At 52.3% G+C, this 17,597-nt stretch overlaps 1 long non-coding RNA gene across 1 annotated transcript; it reads right to left on the bottom strand.

The window, feature by feature from the left end:
* Positions 1–11,340: 11,340 nt before the first annotated feature.
* Positions 11,341–12,617, bottom strand: LOC123382005. Its single transcript, XR_006589721.1, has 2 exons — positions 12,082–12,617; positions 11,341–11,719 (listed from the first exon to the last, which is right to left on the bottom strand). It is a non-coding gene; the product is annotated as an uncharacterized LOC123382005 (long non-coding RNA).
* Between the last annotated feature and the right edge of the window lie 4,980 nt (positions 12,618–17,597).

The raw sequence follows: 17,597 nt of genomic DNA, 5'->3' as shown, positions 1-17,597 counted from the left end.
ACATTCCCACCGGCGATGTAAGAGGGTTCAAATTTCTCCACATCCACACCAATGTTTTTTTTTCATTATTTCCCTCATAGTGGGTCTGAAGTGGTATTTCATTGTGGTTTTCATTTACATTTTCCTAATGACATTACACATCTTTTCCTGTGCTTGAGAACTGTCTATTCAAGTCCTTTGCCCATTTAAAAATTGGATTTTTTGCCTTTTTGTTGTTGAATTGTAAAGGTTCTTTATTCTGGTTACTAGATCTTTATTAGCTATATGCATTTAAATATTTTCTCCCATTCTATGGGTATGTCTTTTGATAGTGTTTTTTGCTTCACATTTTAAATTTTAATGAAGTCCAATTTATCTATTTATTCTCTTGTTGCCTGTGTTTTTGGTGTCATATTCAAGAAATCTTTACCAAATCCAATGTAAGATCCTTTCCCCCTTGGTCTTCTTCAAAGAGCTTTATAATTTTTATTCTTACGTTTAGGTCTTTGATCCATTTTAAATTGGTTTTCATAGATGGTGTGAGGTAAGGGTCCAACTTCATTATTTTCTGTGGAAATTCAGTTGTCCCAGCACCACCTGCTGAAGAGACTATTTTTTCCACATTGAATGGTTATGCCACCCCTGTCAAAAATCAACTGACCATATATGTATGGATTTACTTGTGGACTCTCAATCTATTCCACTCATTTATATGTTATTCTGTATGCCAGTACCATACTGTTTGTATTATTATAGCTCTGTAGTTAAGTTTCAAAACCAGGATGTGTGATTCCTCCAACTTTGTTTTTCTCTCTTAAGATTGTTTTGGCTATTCGGGGACCCTGGCAGTTCCATACAAATTTTAGGATCAGCTTCTCCATTCTAAAGGAAAAAAAAAAGCCATTAGGATTTTGGTGGGGTTTGCATTGAATCTGTAGATTGCTTTGGGTAGTATTGCGTCTTAACAATGTTAAGCCTTTCAATCCATGAACATGGGATGTCTTTCTGTGTATTTAGACATTCTTTAATTTCTTTTGGCAATATTTTGTAACTCTCAGTATACACATCTTTAACCTATTTGTTTAAATTTATTCCTAAGTATTTTATTCTTTTTGGATGCCACTATAAGCGGAATCATTTTCTTAGTTTCCTTTTGGGATTGCTCATTGCTATTATAGAAATGCAACTAATTTTTGTGTGTTGATCCTCTACCTGGCAACTTTGTTGGATGCATTTATTAGCAATAATGGCTATTCAGTGGATTCTTTGAATTTTCATGTCATCTGTGAATATAGATAGTTTTACTTCTTCCTTTCCAATTTGGATGACTTTTGTTGCTTTTTCTTGCCTAATTGTTCTGGCCAGAATTCCAGCACTCTGTTGAGTAGCAGTGGTGAAAGCAGGCATTCTTGTCTTGTTTCTGTCTCAGGGGGAAAGCTTTCATTTTTCACCACTCAGTATGATGTCAGCTGTGGGCTTTTCATAACATCGTTCATCACACTGAAGAAGTTTCCTCTATTCCCAGTTTGATGTTTTATCAAAAGTGGTGTTGGCTTTTTGTCAGATGCCTTTTCTGTATCAATTGAGATGATCATGTGGCTTTTTTCCTTCATTCTATTAATGGCAGCTCTGATTTTCCAAGATTAGTGGAAATATGAAATCTAATGGGACATAGTCTTACTTTTAAACATTTTCTAAACTTTTTTTTTTTTTTTAATTTGCACGGGCCAAATCCAACTCAGCTAAGAGCCAAGTTGGCTCTCTGGCCAACAGTTTGAAATCTCTCATAAAGAAACCTAAAAATCATTCTTCCCTTTGACTTAGGAATTTCACTTCCAGGGATCCATGCAGAATAAATAATACACGTATCATTTTTAGAGCCCCAAACTGGAAAGTTCCCAAATATCCAGCAGTAGAGCTTGGTTAAGGGTCATGTTCGCCCAGTGGGAAGAATGTTTTGCAGCCACTTACAATGGGTTTCATGAAGACTGTAAAGAATACGGATGATACAATATTAGTGATTGTCATCTGATATGATCGTAATTGTTGTCTACTATGAAAATATGCTTTCTTTTTTCTTATGACAAGAATTGGACAGGATCCCCAAGGCCTTACTACTGATTGGGTTAGGTGGGCTCCACAACACATCATTTGTCCCGCCACCCCTACCCCCCTCCACTCTAGATTCCAACGTGGCATAATGTGCTAACGTAACTTTCTTTTTCCTTTTTGGCACTCTCCACATTGGATTCACAATTTATTGATTTATTTTAGTGAGTTAGTTTTAAATGTTTATTTATTTTTTTTAAATTTTTTTTCAACGTTTTTTATTTATTTTTGGGACAGAGAGAGACAGAGCATGAACGGGGGAGGGGCAGAGAGAGAGAGGGAGACACAGAATCGGAAGCAGGCTCCAGGCTCCGAGCCATCAGCCCAGAGCCCGACGCGGGGCTCGAACTCATGGACCGCGAGATCGTGACCTGGCTGAAGTCGGACGCTTAACCGACTGCGCCACCCAGGCGCCCCAAAATGTTTATTTATTTTGAGAGAGAGAGAGTGGGGGAGGGGCAGAGAGTGAGGGAGAGAGAGAATCCCAAGCAGGCTCTGTGCTGTCAGCGCGGAGGGCTCCATCTCACGAACTGAGAGATCATGACCTGAGCCAAAAGCAAGAGTCGAATGCTTAACCAGCTGAGCCACCCAGGGGCCCTTTGATTCATATCTTAAAACGCTTAAATCTCAAAGGCACATTTCCACATACCAATTTCTCTTTTGCTGCTTCTGTGGGCCACATCGGTTTGCTCTGTCTGTCGTATGTAGGAACTACCTTGGGCAGAAATCCACTCCCCCTACCCAAAGCATTCCCATTCTTCATAAGCACTTGAATCGACACTATCTTGAAGATCGTTTCTGGCACGGCTGGCTGGCAGGGACGCACATCTCTTCGAGAATGAAGCGGCATGGACAGACAGGAGTCACTGGGCTGCTGCTTTCAACCACGCCAGCTATAGCCTTTCCACTAACCACCTGGATAAACGCAGGCCTTCTTGAGACTGATTTTACGAAGCCGCCGCTGCACCATGGAAACCGGAGGGTTCTTTCCATGGGCTCGTCTTGTAAAAGCTGAGTTCCATTTTGAGCACTCCCAGTCTAGCCATCAATGATGGTGACTCGATGAGAGGAAAAGAAGAATCCTCTGTAGTTTGAGCACTGACCTGGGCACTGTCTCACTCATACCACCTAAGACCAGGACAAGGGAGGGGCTGGGGGCTCCGACTGGGCTTTCAGAGCAGGTGATGCCCCAGCTGGGTGCTGACAGGAAGATGTAGGGGACAGAATATGCTACACAACTGATGTGTCCAGTGCAACGTGGTGCAGAACCTCTCCCAAGGCCCCACAGGCCTCGCTGGGGCTCGGGACAGGAGGTGGTCCCGGTGGGTGGGGAAAGGGCTGCCCGGAGGAGGCAGCATTTGAGTTGGGCCCCTGTGGTGAGCTAAATAATGCGTCCCCGAGATTCATGCCTGCCTGGTACCTATGAATGTGACCATATTTGGAAAGAGGGTCTTTGCCGATGTAATCAATTTAAGATAAGGTCATACTGGATTAGGGTGGGCCCTGATCTAATGACCCATGTCCTTACAGGAAAAGAGAAATTTGGATGAGGATACACAGGGAGGGAGGCCACCTGAAGACAGGCGGAGGTTGGAGGGGGCTGCATTTGCAGTGGAAGAATGGCAAGAAATGCCGGCCCCCACCGGAAGCTGGGGAGGAGGCAAAGAAGGACCCTCCCTTAGAGGTTTAGGAGGGCATGTGGCCAGGCCAACACCTTGATTTCTGACTCTGGCCTCCAGAACTCAGAGAATAAAATTCTGTTGCCCCCATTTGGCGTACTTTGTGACAGCAGTCCCAGCAAGCCACTGCGGCCTTGAGGAAAACCTTGTCAAAAAACCTCTCTGTTCCTTCCTTATGGGTGGGCCCCTCCCCAAAGGGCTACAGGCTTTCCCACTTGTCACCAGCAGGTGGCACCCCTGGTTTACGCTCCAGCTCCCCCCCCCCCAGCCCCCACATTCCCCCACCCAGGTCCTGGAGTGCCGGGTCAGGTTAAGAGGAGCACAGGGTGCCCTGGGCTTGCTGCCTCCAGGATGACAGACGTTGCGGGGTGAGCACCAAAGAGCCCCACTGCTTTGCCTTCCCGATGAGGCCTCAGGCAGGGGCTGAGCTGCCCTCCCTTGGCAGGGCACTGGTCCCCGGGGACACACAGAGATGGAATGAGTTCTTTCTCTCTTCTAAGGGTGTGGGTGTTGGAGAGTTCATGTTGTTCCATGTAAGGGTGGAATGGAGGTGGCAGAGGATGACACTTCCCAGGGATGCACGACCGTGGCCAGGGAAAAGGGTCGTTGTCCCCTTAACCCAGGTGCTGGAGGGCGATGGGCCACCCCATGCTCCCCCATTGGTGTCCCTGCTTAGAAATCCCTCGTGTGCATTGGAACGTGTGACCTTACAGAAAATGTCCACGGGGCGCTGGGGTGTCCTGACCTATCAGGATGGCCTGGCTGGAGCTGCTCGGAGGCTCAGCCTTGGGCCGCCTGGAACCAACCCCGTTCCTGAGGCCTGCTCCAGGAGCCCGACCCCCATCCCCAACTCGGCCTGATCCACATGCACTGAGAATGAGGAAGGGGTCTGCCCCCAGGACCTCAGGACGGCAGATGCTGGGCAAAATCACCCCACCGTCCTCCATCGGAATCCCTGGGCAATGTTCTCTTCCTCTTCCCTCTGGGCAGGCCCCAGAGGGGTGGGAAATGCTGGCTCCCCAAAGGACTCATCACCTCCCGTTCTTTATGGGGCCAGTGGGTGGCCTGAGGCGGCGGGAAAGGTAAGAGCACAGAGTCTGGAGTCAGACCTGAGCGCCAGTCCCAGTTGGACCGTTTACCAGCCATGCTGATCACACTTCTCATTGAGCTTCAGCTTCTTGCTTGTAAAATGGGCCCAGATTAGTGCACCTGTTTTTCTTTTTTTTTAAAAAAAAATTTTTTTTTCAACGTTTATTTATTTTTGCGACAGAGAGAGACAGAGCATGAACGGGGGAGGGGCAGAGAGAGAGGGAGACACAGAATCAGAAACAGGCTCCAGGCTCCGAGCCATCAGCCCAGAGCCCGACGCGGGGCTCGAACTCACGGACCGCGAGATCGTGACCTGGCTGAAGTCGGACGCTTAACCGACTGTGCCACCCAGGCGCCCCATTGTGCACCTGTTTTTCACAGAGGTTGTGTGAACCGATCAAGACAACAGACTCCGACCACAAGGAAAAGCTTGTAGCACATGTGAAACATCTCCAGGTGTTTTGGAGGGTTTTTTTTTGGGGGGGGGTGCTTGTGGTAAAATACACATAGAATAAATGTACCACTTTAATGAAAAGAATTCTTTTCATCTTGCAAAACGGAAACTCTGTCCCCATTCAACATTAACTCTCCATTCCCTTCCGCCGCGGCCCCCGGCCACCACCATTCTGCTTTCTGTCTCTGTGACTTTGACTGCTCTAGAAAGCTCATATAAATAGAATCATACAGGACTTGTCTTTTCGTGACTGGCTTGCTTCACTTGGCATGGTTTCCTCAAGGTTCATCTGTGTTAAGCAGGTATCCGAATTTCATTGGCTTTGAAGGCCGAATAATCTTTTATTCCGTGCACACCCCACGTTTTGTTTATCCACTCACCTGTCGATGGGCATTTGGGCTGCTTCCACCCCTTGGCTACTGTGAATAACGCTGCAATGGGCAGGGATGTGCAAATGTCTCTTCGAGAACCTGCTCTCAATTCTTTCGATATAGACCCAGAAGTGGGACTGCTGGATCATATGGTGATTCTATTTTTAATACTTGAGGCACTGCCAGCTGCTTTCCACAGCAGCTGCTCCATTTTACATTCCCACCAGCAATGCCAAGGGTTCTGATTTCTCCGCATCCTCACCAGCATTTGTTATTTTCTAGGTTTTTTTTTTTTTTTTTTTTTTTGTACAGTGGCCATCCCCATGGGTGTGAGCACCTCCAGGTATATGAAGCACACTGGCTTTGATATAGTGATGGGTACTCCCAAAATCACTGGGAAGGCCGGGCGAGAGACCGGCCAGACCCCCGGGCCAGAGTTGGGGGAGGGGCCTCCCAGATCCCTGCAGAACCTGTGTACAGGGTGGGAGGGCGCCGCCTCCCCCACCGCAGCCAGGGAGACGGTGGGTGGCATCACGCACATCTCCCTCGGTGCAGGCAGCCGGGATCAGGGCTCTGTCCCACAGCTCAGCAGCCCAAGATCAGATCCTGGAGGCTGCCACAGAAAATCCCACGACCCAGTGACCCTGCTAGACAGCGGAACACAGCCAAAGCAGCAAGAAGACGGCCCCTCCCCCCCACCGCCCGCCTCCTTCCTCTCACTCACCGTGTTTACTCGATGGACCCTCACCCGCAGCCAGAGCCTAGCTGCAAAGGAGCCTGGCAAATGCGGTCTTTCGGCGTTCTAGCCTCTGCAGGCCAGGGAGGCACATAAAGCGTGGGAAGGGATGCGGGGGCCATGCACCCGGTGCCAGATCAGCAGCGGCTTGGGGCCCAGGCGCTGCTGTTGATATCTTCCGAGTTTGTGATGCCAGAAAGTGACCCCCTTCAGCCACCCCTGCCTGCAGGACCCCTCCTGCCAAAGGCCTTCGCAGGTGCCACTCCCTCCTTCTCGAATGTTCCCCCCTACCCCCTCTACCTCCACATATCGGGTTAACTCAGCTGAAAACGCCACGTTCTCCTAACATCTTTGTTCCCAGTAGGCGAAAATCGGAACACCCCAAATATCCATCAAAGGGAGAACGTATCAACAACCGACGGTGTATTCACACAGTGGAAGGTTACACAGCCACGAAAAAGCGTGGCTTACTGCTGCATGCAACAACGCGCGTGCGTCTCACAGACAAAATTGTTCGGGGAGGAAGCCAGACGCAAAAAAGCTCATTCCATATGCGCACGTGGAACTCAATTAATCTGTGGCAAAAGGGCTGAGAAGAATGATCGCTTTGGGGGGTAAGCACTGGCTGGGACAGGGTGCGGGGAGCCTTCAAGGAGCTGGAAACGTTCTACCTTGGTCAGGATGGTGGTTGCACGGCGGCCCACAGTGGTAAGAGTTCATCAAGCTGCATTCTTAAAGGTGCATACTTTGTACGAGAACAGAAGTAAAAAGAAAACAGGTTCTTTCCTCCGGGAAGCCTTTGCCCAGACTAGAACAAATGTCCCCATTACGAGCTGTCGGATTTCTGTGCAGCCCTCCAGGGCCCTGGCCACTGCTGTGACAGGTGATGCTGGCGGTCGGCTCCACGCAGGACCACAGGCTCCGCGTAGGAGGTCTGTCTCTCCAGTGCCTGTTTCTCAAAGACCCTCTGTAAGCGTGGGTGCCCATCATGGGAGAATAAGCCTACTCTGTGACATCAGGGATGTGGGTTTGGGCTTGCAACGTGAGCTCTAAACCCAGAGCAGGGCGAGAATAATCAGATTTGCAACTGATTAATCCTGCAGCCGCCCAGCTGAGCCTAGAAGCCAGGGAAGGCAGGTTTCCGAAACAGAACCACCCACGCCTGTCAGTCTCTTCCTAAAATGTCCCACGTTCAAATATCTTTTCAGAAAAAAAAAAAAAAAAGACAAAGAATCTTTTCACCTTGAAACCTCTGCACTTATGATCCTTAACATCGTGCACACGTAATGTTTATGTAACTGTGTTCACGTGACATGTAAACGCTTCAAAGCTGCCTAGCGCATTCAAGGGCAGAGAATGTGCTCACGTTGGGGAAGAGGAAGAGGAAGAAGCAAAGAATTGCTGTGCCTGGTCTGCCTGCCTGCACCTCGGGAGTCCAAGAAGGGCCAAGGGAAGGACGGTGACAGCTCAGGAGTCACACTGCCTGGGCCTCTGCTCTTCCAATGCCAGCAGGAATTTCATTGGCACCTAGACGGCAAAGCCAGGCTAGTGGAGAGGCAGGCGTTGGCTCCATAGAGAGACAAGCTTTCCATACAGAAGGAATCTTGGTAGATAGTGAGCCCCCTGTCCCCGAAGGTATGCAAGTAGAGACTGAAAGCCTCTCGTTGGTGAGGGATACTATGAGACAGGCATGGGGTGAGGGGCTAGAAGGAAGGCCTCACGGAAGATCTCAGAGGCTCAGGAATCTTGTGTCTACACCCTCTTGAAACATTTCACCCTCATCGAAATGATACTCGTCGGGGCCGCCTGTAACCACATAAAGAGTCTTGGCAAGGCAGGAGCCAGGAGGGACCTTGCAAAGTAGGGACTGTCCTACCCCAGACGAAACAACGCACAGGTAACCCTAGCCTCTGCCTTCCTTGTGTCATGCTGTCCCTGGGGGCTCGGCCTCACAGGGAAGGCCGCCCCCTCTCAACGGGAGGAATCACAGTTGTGCTGAAGAATGTGTATTCTGGAGCCCAACTGTCTGGGCCCACCTCCTGACTTGGGGGGGTCAGCGTCTCAGAGTCAGACCCCGGGACAAGGATTCAAGGGCAAGGACCTGGTCTGAGCGGTTCTGTCGGGACAGTGGGCAAGCAGGGCAGGGAAGCGAAGGAACCAGGAGGGCAGGGAAGCAAATCACTCTCGGTGACACCAACAGTGTCACCACCGGGTCCCTGGGGCTCAGTCCTACTGGGGAGCCCTGGGAGGGAGTGTGGAGGACGTCCCCCGAGCGAGGGGCAGAGCTGCGGGAGCCATCCACCGATCCCACATCCCCGTTGGCTGAGAACTGTTTCCTGGGCGGTAACTCCCTAGACAGCCAGCTGGTTTAACCCCCCCCCCCCCCCGCCACCCCGGCCTTGCAGCTGGAAAAAAGCCCCAAGGAGCAGTCACAGGTGTTCCCAGCCTTTGGCATGAAGCGATCGGTCCCGTGTCGGCCACTGCCACCTGGTAGCTGTGTGACCTCGGGCAGTTCCTCTGCCTCTCTGTGTGTCTGCAGCCTCACCTGTTAGGAGGCCTACCTGAGCTCAGTGAAGGCAGAGGGCGGAGAACTGCCGACACACCATCAAGTGTGCAGGAATCAGAGGGGTCCACGTAGTAGCCCTGGTGCGTCCCATCACACAGAGGAGGAAACCAAGGTCACAGCACGACGGGGCAGAAGTGGGCCTGTCTGACCCAGAGTCCATGCTCACGGGACTCCCGTCCAGTGCTCTCCTGCGGGTGGATCAAGGCAGCCACTGGCCTCCAGGAATTCCTCCCCGCTGCTGGCTACAGCCCTCCCACATCCAGCAGCGTCCCCCATCCCTGTAGCACTGAACTCCACCCTCGACAGGGCCTCCTGGGTCCCTCCAAAAGCCCCTGAAGGCCCCCCTATGGCACCAGTGCTGGGCTGGGATGCCCCTCAAGGCTCCATGGGGTGGGGCCAGCTGTGGGCAGCTCTGCTCCAGGCAGGAAGCCGAAAGAGGAAGAGGCCTCTGGTGGGGGGACCCTGAGAGCCTGATGAACACCCCCCTCCCCCAGCCTACTCCCATGTCCAAGAGTTCAGGCCTCAGACCCCTCGTGCCCGTCCCCACCCTTGCCAGGGCCGGGCTGCTGTAAGTCTCCTCTCTGGCTGCACCTTGCCCAGAACACTTGGAGGCAAATCCCCAAGAAGAGCTGGTCACGCGACACGGAGAAGGCCGAGGACTCCTGTGGGACAGAGTATTCACTCACACATTCGTCCCTTCAGTCACTCTTGCTCAGCCGTCGTTCGCAGCCCTTATTGTGTGCTGGGCCCAGGACGCGGCCCCGTGCCTTTTCCCGGGCCCCCCACCAACACACAGCCTGGGGCCCGGAGGCAGGACAGCCGCGTCTGAAAGCACCCTGGACCACCGGCCCAGGGAGGGGGCGTGAATGAGCAAGACGGCTGGGGTAGAGTTGAGAAAATGTGTGGAACGTCCTCCGGCACGGCATCCGGTCCGTCGTAAGCACCTGAGAACCCACGAGCTGGCAGTACCCTCGTCCTTAGTCACGGGCAAGAGGCCGAAGCCATCGGCCACGAATGCAGCCGCGTGGGTGAACGTGGCGGCTGCGTGACGCGGGAGAGCTGAGCTCAGAGGGAACAGGCCCGGGAGCCGGGAAGTCTCCACCGAGGCGTCTGGCCACCTTACCGCAGGCCAGGAAGGAAGGGCCCTCTGCTCGCAGACGGTCCCGTCGATGCTTGTACCATCATCATCAACCCCGTGGACTGTTTGCTCTGTGCCAGGAGCCACCTCAATAACTCAGAGTCCCCCCCCGCCATGATGCCTTCTCCCACTTTCTAGAAAGGAAGCAGAGGCCCAGAGGTTCATTAACTTGCCCAAGGTTGCACAGGCAGGAAGCAGTAAAACCCCAGTAAAGTTGGCGTACCTGCGGGCTCCGAGTCCCGGGTGACTGTGTGCAAGCCAGCTGCCCCTCGAGGTCCCATCTTGGTGTGAGAACCCACAGCTCCCAGAGACACCCTCTTGAACTGCAGGCCGTGTCGGTGTCACCTACTTCCCTCCAAGGACAAGCTGGTCCCCGCCTGGTTAACGCCGGGGTCAAACCACAGACCTCTTGAGTCCATCTTGGCCTGGACCTCCCTCGGGAGGGCCCCCCCGTCCGCCCTCCTGGGACCCGCTCCTCAGGAGGCTCCGAGTTAATGTACCCAGCCACTCTGATGACATCGGAGATTGCCTGTCTCCCGGGAACATCGCAAAGAAACTTGGCCAGGAGAGTCTGAGGCTCAGCCGGCAGGAGCGCCCGCAGCGGGCAGCCTCCCGTCCGGAGGGCTGAGGCCCAAGCTTTGTGTGCAGGACGCATTCAGCAAATACCTGTCGATTTATTGGATAAGCAAGGGAGGACTATAAGTTTTGGCGGTGCCCTGGGTCTTTGGTGACACTCGGGTCTGGGTTAGAGTCCCAGCTCTGACCCTCGGAACAGGTCACTTTCCTTCCTTGAGCCTCAGTTTCCCCATCTGACCTCTCAGGGGGTTGTGACAGTAAATAAGGTACATGATGTAGCTGCTTGAGTCCCCTCCCCACCCCCCAGCTTTCCTGCAGCCACTCACTTGTGCACCCTTCAGAGGACACCCTGGGGCCCCCGGAGCCAATTCTCCCGGGGTGCCTGGGAGCTAACCCTCCTCCGTAAAAATACACAATTATTTGTCTCAGGGCTCCGCTTCCAGAACCAGCCTAAAATTCATACATAAATCTCCTCCTCCCCACCCCACAGAGCATGATTCCACCCGACATTAGCATGTAATATAACCTTTCCTTATCTCAGCAAGCACCTGCCGTGAGCAGGCTCTAATGTTCCTCAGGAAAGGCCTGTGCCCTCTTCCCAAGGGTGCACTGCATGTCTCTGATGAAGGAGGAGAGCCAGACACATTAGCAAAGCCCCTGTTTTAAAGCATTTTGTTTCAGAAATCAAGCTGACTTGCTTTTAGCAGTTGCAAGCATCAGAGAGTTCCTTGTCCCTCAATATCCCAAACAAGGTAAAAGAAAACTGGGATTGGATGTGGAACAAGAGCCTGCTCAAAGTGACCAGGTGAGCAGCCAAAAGACTTCTATTTCCCACTTCCCAAGCCAATAAAGATGGCTGATGACATAGAAGCAGAGGCTGCTGGGCAGGTTTTCCAGGAAAGCTCCAAAAAAGAAAACAGCGGGTGCCTTTTTTGTTTTCTTCCTTCTTCTTCCTGCCTGGAGTGTATACGCGATGGCTGGCACTCCAGTGACCATTTTGTGACCTTGAGGATGGAGTCAAACTGAATATAACAGAGCAGAAAGACAGAAGGATTGTAGGTTCATGAGAATGGGCTAGAACTGTCCTGGGACTCCCTGACTTCTGTGGCCTGCGAAAATAAACCTCTATTTTTATCTAAGCCACTATTTTCCAGGTCTCTTCTACTTGCCGTTGGACACAGTTCCTAATGAATATGTCACCACAGGTCTTCAAGGTTTGGTCCTAAGTGACACAACAGGGTTCTCTCTTCCCGGCGTCTCCCTCAACAGGGCCACATGGTCCTGCTCACGAAGTCAACTGCAAGGAGGTGACCCTTTTATATCACTGAGAAAACCACACTAGGTCTGGGGCCCAGATCTTTTTAAGACAATTGGAGCATCCCACCTTCTGGCATAGGGTCACAGTGGGGACAGGTGACACCTGGGTACTTCCTGGTATTGCAGACGATAAAGATTCTTAGATCAAAGGAGAAGCACATGCGACAATTCTAGAACTTGATAGACGTTGCCAAGTTGCCCCCCTCCCGCCCCAAGACACTGCACGGAGTCATACTGTGACCCATAGGGCTCTTTCCCCACACCCTCGGCAATACTGGGTATTCACTTTTAAATCTGTGCCAGCCTGTTGGGCAGAGCGGCATCTTGTCATTTGCCTCCTGCCTCTTCGACAGGATTCCGTGTTCGGCGTTATGCTGGATGCCTGTGGGCACTTCTTCTGCGCATGGCCTTTCTGTCCTTTTCCAAATTGCTATTTGTTTGCTTTTTTCTTACTGATCTGTAAGGTCTTTTTACACAATGGATTGAACCCTTTGTCATGGCCGATAGGTTACAAATATTTCCTCAGTTCATCACTTCAGTCTCAGCCTTGTTGAGGGGGGTTCGTGTGTTTATCCGGTTTGGTGTCCGTCTTTGGAAGGTTTTCGTGTCTATGTGGTCAGAGTTGTCACTCTTTTCCTTTGTCACTTCTGGTTTCTATGTTGAATTCCCCCTCTTAAACTCCAATCCTTGGCCTCCCTCTTCAGACTGACCTGCCGTTCTCTCTAGATTTGATTGTCCCTCTGTCCCAGCCTCTCTGGTCCTTTAAAAAAAAAAAAAATTTTTTTTTATGTTTTTATTTATGTTTGAGAGAGAAAGAGAGAGACAGAGCACGAGCTGGGGAGGGTCAGAGAGGGAGAGGGAGACACAGAATCTGAAGCAGGCTCCAGGCTCTGAGCCGTCAGCACAGAGCCTGATGGCAGGGCTCAAACCCGTGGATTATGAGATCATGACCTGAGCCGAAGTCAAGACGTTTAACTGACTGAGCCATCCAGGTGCCCCTCTCTTGTCCTTTTAAAACCAGCTGGCCATCCGTCTACCACTGCCCCCACAAGAGCAAACTCTCAGGACCCCTTTGCCTTGCTCATGACCCCATTTAGAACGCCCCACCTCCACTGTCCCATCCACTTCCCTGACGTGCCTTGAGGTCCACCTCTCACTTTCCTCCTTTCTGGAGCTTCGGGAATGTAGCCCGATCATACGACTCTGATCTGACAGCAACACCTTTCTTAAGTACAGTCAACACAGCTGCTTATCACCATCCATTGCCAAGTGGGGCTCGCTCCCAGCTCAGCCCCAGGGTCAGCATACAATGTCATTATTTCTACCAGCAGGGAATCATCCAGTCTTCCAGACGATTCTGGAATCATCCAGATCACTCTGGAATGACCTAGAATCATCTGCAGCTACCCCAGGTCTGCTCCTGCTCGTGCCTCCTTCTTGCCTTCTCGGAACACACTCCCTCATGTCAATCCCTGTGGCCTGAACCATTTGCAGCTCCTCACTGGCCCGTCCCCTGTGCGTTCTTGAGCCTCATGCAGCGCATCGCCTACGGACCAAGCTGGCCACGTGCCCTCACAGCCCCCACAGACCAGGAGTCCAGAGAAGGACGCAATGCAAGCTCCTACAGCGGACTCTGCGGTTCTTTGATAAACAGGTCATTAGGAGGCTGCTGTCCTTGCCTCCTGGCCAGCAGCAGGGAGAATGGGGGGCACGCAGGGCTTTGAAAACGTCTCCACGGACGGAGCTGCAGTAGGGGAAAAACGCGTCACTGCCAACACTCCAGCCCAGCAGGCTGCCAGGGGGGCACGGTCTGCCCTGGGCGCACATCCTGGGACGCCAGCCCCTAGCAGCCTCCTTGTCATTCCTGGCCCCCAGGCCTGGGACTCGCAGGATGTCCATTCCAGGAAGGCCTGTGTGGCCAGGAGCGGATGTTTCCCTCTGTGCCCTCCATGGGGCTCAGGAAGACCCCACCCTGCAGGTGGCAGGAAGGGGGCCCTGCGGCTGGAGTGGGTCTGGTTCTAACTTTCCATTCCTGTTTTCGTTGGCAAAGGGCTCCGGCGAATGTGACAGGGGAACCCCACACTCTCAGGTGAACCGGGCAGATGACTGGCTCCCAGCTGCTTTGAAGTCTGCTCAGGTCAACACGCATTTACTGAATCCCCGCTGTATTTTCTTGTTCACCTGGGAGATTTCACCGAGTGCCTCCTTAAGTGCGAGGCACCCTTCTACGTGCTGCGGATGTGGCCTGGAGCAAAGGTGTCCGTTCGGGTCCTCGGAGAAGCCGGCATTGGAGTTGGAAACGCAAGAGATGTGTCGGGGGGATGTGAGCGGGAAGGGAGAGGCTCCAGCCCACGAAGGAGGCGGGGGCAGGGGGATCAGCGGGGAGCCGTGGCCAGCCTGCTGGGCACTCCAGATCCAGGCCAGCCAGGAAGGAGCTTCCTACAGGTGCCACGGCTGGGGGCTGGCCAGCGCTTCCTGTGGAAGCTTCTCTCTGGAGGGGCGACTGGAGCAGCACACCTCCAGGACTGCCAGAGCAGGGGGCGTGCCGCTGACATCCTGCAGGGGATACAGGGGACGGCCCATCCACCCAGCAGCAATTTCCGGTACAGACACCCAGTGGCAGTGTCTTTTCTTTTTTTCTTTTTTTTTGTAACATTTATTTATTTTTGAGACACAGAGAGAGAGAGTGTGTGTGTGTGTGTGTGTGTGTGTGTGTGTGTAAGTGGGGGAGGGGTCGAGAAAGAGGGAGACAGGAGATCCGAAGCAGCCTCCTCACTGATAGCAGAGAGCCTGATGCAGGGCTCGAACTCGCAAACCTCTAGATGATGTCCTGAGCCCAAGTCAGACGCTGAAACGACGGAGCCCCCCCCCCAGGTGCCCCCCAGTGCAGTGTCTTTTAAAGGAAGGAAACGTGTCTCCTCTCCTTTCTTCCCCCTGTAGCTAAGGACGTGGACACGGTGGCCAACCATCTTGAGCCATAGGCAAGAGAAACACCCCTGGGATGACCAGAGAGGAGCCTGGGTTCCTGAAGGACCACACCAAGAAGGGTCACCACGCCAGCCCTGCACAGCCTGCCTCCACACTGTATGTGGGAGAACTGGGTTCCACCAGTGGTACCTGCGACCAAATCTATAGCCTAAGTGCCGGGTTCCATTCTTTTGGTCCACACTAGAAGTCGGTCAGAAAAATAGTGCCTCTGGAGAAGATGTAAGCAGCCCGCCAGCCCCGGCCCTCAGCACAGAAGCTTAGTTGGGGCCGGGTGGGGTGAGGGAAACGAGGCAGAGGGAGGCACCCCTTTTGGGCACACAACGACTCTTCCATTGGTAAACCGTACATCACATACAACTGACCATTACTGAGAGACCATCTCCATCATCTATCTCCAGAACTTTTTCATCTTCCCAAACTGAGACTCTGTATCTCTTCAACACTGACTCCCCCTCCCGCTCCCCCCCAGCTTCAGCCCCTACTTTCTGTCTCTGTGAGTGTGGCCACCCTGGGTACCTCAGGTGGGTGGAATCATACCGCATCTGTTCTTTGTCTGGCTTATTTCTCTTGGCATAACGTCCTCAAGGTTTACCCGTGTTGTAGCAGGTGCCAGAATTTCCTCTCTTCTATTTTTTAAAGATTTTATTTATTTATTTGTAAGGTTTTTGTTAATATTTATTTATTGTTGGGAGACAGAGAGACAGAGTGCAAGCAGGGGAGGGGCTGAGAGAGAGGGAGACACAACGCAGAGCAGGCTCCAGGCTCCGAGCTGTCAGCACACAGCCCGACACGGGGCTTGAATCCACAAAGTGCGGGATCATGACCTGGGTCAAAGTCGGATGACTAACCGACTGAGCCACCCGGGTGCCCCTTCAAGATTTCGTTTTTAAATAATCTCTATACCCCATGTGGGGCTCAAACCCACAAACCTGAGATCAAGAGTTACATGCTCCACAGACTGAGACAGACAGGTGCCCAGAATTTCCTTTCTTCTTGAAGTTGGATATATTCCATTGCATGGATAGACCACATTTTGTCTATCCATTCTGGCATCCATGACACTTGGACTGTTTCTATCTTTGGCTATTGTGAATAATGCTGTTACAAACTTGGGTATAGAGATACCTATTCAAGTCCCTGCTTTGAATTCTTTCCTTCTGTTTAATTCTTTCTTTTTTGTTTTTTTAATTCATACACACACACACACACACACACACATACATACACACACCTAGAAATGAAATTACTGGATAGCAGGGTTGACATGGTACCCAGCATGATAGCTACAAGACGAAGTTGGAAAGATAGCATCGGGGAAGTGCCGAAAGCAAGGTCACGAGGCCTGTGGAGAAGGTGGTCAAGGGCAGATGCTTCAAATACCAACAGGGGCAGGCCCTCCCCGCTTAGTCCCATCCTCCCTCTGCTCCCACCAGCCTCCCCACCCCCCCACAGGTTACAGGACAGCGCTGGGTCGTCTTCACCCAGTGTGTCAGCCAGCATAACCACTCAGTGCACACGGCTGATGTCACCTGGTGCCCAACAGTGACATGACATCTGCTGTTACTGAGCCGGGCTCCACTCCTCCCTCCACGGGGCACTTATGGGGTTGTCACAGGTGAATGACTTATTTCATCCCCTGACTTTGGAACATAATCCCACAGTAGCAGCGGTGCTGGGGGAGGGAGGGCGTTCTAGAGGAGTCGTGCCCTTCCTCCCGTTTTCAAGCTGTCACTCGAAACAAGAAACAAACAAAAAACAAAAACCAAAGCAAGCAGAAGCTACATGTCCCCTCACCCAGCCTGCACCCCTGGGAACTGGAATGCTGCCTTCCTCTTTGCTTTGCTCCCACTGATTTCCCCTCCTGGAACCCCCACCTCCTGCTTGTTTAGCATTTTCAGGGGTTATTTATCCCCCAAGGGCACCTCCCCCGGAATTTGCCTGCATCCTTCCCGACTTGGGGGGATCCCGGGGCACCTGCTGCAACAGCTTCTATTCTCACACACAGACCAGCAGTTCTCAGGAGCCTGTGGATGGACAAGGTGTCCGGAATGCCAATCCCTGGGCCCCACCCCAGTGCGGCTGACTCAGAAACTCTGGGCTGGAGCCAGCAATCTGTTTTATTGGCCTCGATCGCTCTAGCTCCAATCTCACCGGGGCTACAGGAGGGCTGAACGAGTGATGCTCAAGGATCAAGAGCGCTGGGCTCTAACGGCTTCCACATTCTTCCTTTCTCTTCTTGTATAACTCACAGCAAAGCGCACCCACTTAGTTGTATAGCCCATTAGCCACATTCTGGGTAGAGATAGAGCCCACCCCAGTCGACCCGGGAAGACTCCCGGGGACACCACTGCTCCGATCCCATCGCCATGGGTTAGCTTTGCCTGTTCTTGAACTTGCATGGGACCGTGCAGTTGGTGCTCTTCCCGTGTCTGGATTCTCTAGTCCCGCTCTGTGAGATTAGTCCACGCAGCTGCATGTCAGAGGAGTCTGTTCCTTTCCTTTGCTGTGTAGTAGCCCGTGGCGTCCCACTTTCTCAAGTCTGCTGCTGGAGAACTTCTGTTCCCCGTTTTTACAGAATGCAATAGCATCTGGGTG

This window comes from Felis catus, chromosome E1 (assembly GCF_018350175.1).
Source record: "Felis catus isolate Fca126 chromosome E1, F.catus_Fca126_mat1.0, whole genome shotgun sequence".
Lineage (NCBI taxonomy): Eukaryota > Metazoa > Chordata > Mammalia > Carnivora > Felidae > Felis > Felis catus.
Note: the sequence above shows the minus strand (reverse complement) of the source record. Positions and strands in the feature narration are given on the sequence as shown.